The 3188-nt window shown below is 32.8% G+C and overlaps 1 non-coding gene across 1 annotated transcript; it reads right to left on the minus strand.

Annotated features, from left to right (window-relative positions):
- Positions 1–2911: 2911 nt before the first annotated feature.
- Positions 2912–3016, minus strand: SOCG_16138. Its single transcript has one exon. It is a non-coding gene; the product is annotated as a tRNA-Leu (tRNA).
- Between the last annotated feature and the right edge of the window lie 172 nt (positions 3017–3188).

Genomic DNA, 3188 nt, shown 5'->3' on the forward strand with positions numbered 1-3188 from the left:
TGTACTAGTATTATCATAACTTTAGGTATACTATTTTTAAAAGATCCTAAACATTTAGTATATATATAGGTTATGTTTATTCTTATTTGAATTTGGTTTATTTAGATTTCACTTTTAATTAAGAATACATTATTTGACCATAATTTATTGTTAAGATATTTTAAATACTTTATCTTTTTGATTTTTTATTTTTTCTTTTTTTTTTTTTTATAATTTATTATTACCTTTTTCTTTTATGTAATGTTTAATCTGATTTTATTTTATCAAAATTTATTTAGATTTAGATTAGTTATTTTGATTTTTAGATAGAAACTTACTTATTTATTTTTAGAGAATACTTTATGAAAGGTGTTACATTAACTTATCATTATTTATTGTTGATCCTTCCAAATAAGCTTAGAGGGACTTTAATTTAATAATTTAGAATTTCTCATTATTTGGTAAAATTTTTCTAATTTAATTTACAGGTTACTTAATTTTCGAAAAGAAATTCGTTAGCATGGTCGCCTGTCAGTTGACTGGCATGAATAGAGAGATAGGAGGAGAGCGAATACCAACCGAATACGCAACATCGTTGGTAGACCATACTAGCGTGCAACACACTGCGCTACACAGGTTCCCCGGAAAGGAATATAGTCCAATCAAAAACAAGTTGCGGTATTAAGCGTTAGTCTGACCGAACACAATTACGTTGAGGAAGCGGACGTAGCTGTCTCAAGTAGTATCTAGCGCGAAGCAATTTGCCGAAGCATGACCTGTTTTGTTCTATGACAAACGAAATCATCTTGTAAATCAGAATGTTTCGTGATTTTAAAATTAATTGAGCGCCATTAGTGCACCGTGAAAGCAAGTAAAGTAAATTTTAGAGCACATAAATTCGTATGTGGTTGGTTACGCAATAGTCAAGGCAGTCTACAATGTTTCTTTTAGTCGAACAAAGGGGAGCAAGCTAAATGACATCGACAAAGACTTCCCAATTTTATATTTTCGTCAATTTGTTTTCTCGCTATCTCGCTATAGGATCAACAGAATCTGACCGATTGTTTTCTCTATGACTTAACGATATAATGAGAGAGTATTGGCGATAAAGATACTCAAAACTATACAACATCACTAAATCTTTTCTTAAGCTATTATAGAGTTAAAAAATAGAGAGTAAATTTATACCGTACTTTATGAATATGAGTTTAAACTGCTGTTTCCAAAACAACTAACGTTCCCATCAGACTACATTACCAAACATACTCAAATGCTAATTTACTTTTGGATAACAAGGTACTAACCCATATGTTAATAAGGGAATAGCAATTCGGATGTTTAGAGCACATGGCCATTTGTTTATCATACATACGACATTATGGTATACCAGAATAGCGAATTTAGAAGGAAGGATCTAAAAGGATTTCATCTATCCCTCCTATCTTCATAAAACATCAGTTGGTTTCCACCACAACTTACGTCATAAACAAGGGTTGAAATTGTAGACTTGTTAAAGATGCTTCAAGATCTCGTCTCGAACAACCTAATCCTGGATGACTACGTCTTTCATTTTATCACTGAGTATACACCGAATAGCTTTTTCAGAGGATGTAGTCATGTATGAGGTTTTATGTATAGGTACAGAAACTAAATTATTCTATTTGAGAATTTGCAAGTTCAAAATTCATAATTGACAGTTGCTAAATTACTGGATTGTGACTTTTTATACGAAAACATGGTTTGGAATTGTTTAACTGAAGCTGCACTTTATCACGGTTGCTGAAAACGTTGAAGCAACTGGAACTTTTATTACAGATTTAAGTACATACCAAAAACATACCAAAAAGGATTTTTGGTGTTATACCGTTAAATTTGTATCGTCTCTTCAATTGAACAATATCGCAGAGTTCAGTAATTTTCGCTTACGAATACTCAATATATTTTGCGATTGGTACCATAGTTTTAAAAGAGGCGCTCTACAGCCGTTTACTATATTCATCTTTGTTATTTTGATGTTGGCTCTTTCTAGCATACAATAACCGAATATGCTAAGCATGAGACCGTAAACCATTCAACGGGAAACGCGAGGCGAATTTTAGATAGGGTAAAGCATTTTAGTTTGTCGCCAGTAGTATGGTAAGTTTACAATGACATTTCGACTTAGGAAAGGCAATCGTTGATTTGAAACATTGCCGTTCGGGATCGCCTGATCAATATTACAGTTTGATAACTATAGAATTCCATCTATTTCACAACAGATATCCCTGGTTGCTTTAAATTTCTAACCTTCTTCGACCAGTAGACAGCTCAAACATGGTTCTGTGTCGGGCTTACAACTGGTCATGAAGTTGACTTGGGAAAATCAAACAGTCATATAGAATAGAAGTACTTAAAAATTACGTTGAAGTTTAAAAATCTGAAGCTCATTGAACTTATATTTGAAATTACTCAAGGTGAATACCCGATTAGTGAGCAAGTCTATCGACTTAGCAAAGATGTCTCAACAACAATTATCATTGGCTCGATTAACGCAGGCTTTTATCCAAAAAGTAATATCTAAACGAAATAATATTAGAGGGTGATTTAGCTTCACGTCAATTAAACTCAGGTTAGTATCAATTCTTGTTTTATCAATACGAATAAACAGTTAGAGCAATAAGTTTTTTAGTATTTATTGAGGAAGTATAAAATACATCCGTAGCATTTGAGAAATAAATTGATGACTTTTGGTTTTCTTTTACGGACATATAGATTGCTTGCTTGCAATGAATGGAATAGGATAGGATAGGATAGGAGAAAGAGAATTTCATTTTGAGCAAGGAAATAAATAAAATAATTGAATGAGCAATTGATAAAGAAAAAGAGAAAATAAAGAAAAGAGAAAGGAAAAGAGAAAGGAAAAGAAAAAAGAAAAGAAAAAAGAAAAAATATTTGACCAGTGAGGGATTCGAACCCTCGCATCTTTCGATATAGCAAGACTTCAACAGTCCAAGTTTTCACTTGAGTGCTACGCCATAGACCGCTCGGCCAACTGGCCATTCGATGACTCTTTCTATTCTATAATCTATCTCAATCCCTTCGTAACTTCGACCCACTTCTTTTCCTCTTTTTTTCTTATTCTTTTCGCTTTCGTGTTCGACCATCCATCACCATGAACAAGCTGATTAAGCTGGTTGGCGGATGGGTAAAGTATACATATAGATGTGCAT

This window comes from Schizosaccharomyces octosporus (assembly GCF_000150505.1).
Source record: "Schizosaccharomyces octosporus yFS286 unplaced genomic scaffold supercont6.1, whole genome shotgun sequence".
In the NCBI taxonomy this organism is placed as follows: Eukaryota; Fungi; Ascomycota; class Schizosaccharomycetes; order Schizosaccharomycetales; family Schizosaccharomycetaceae; genus Schizosaccharomyces; species Schizosaccharomyces octosporus.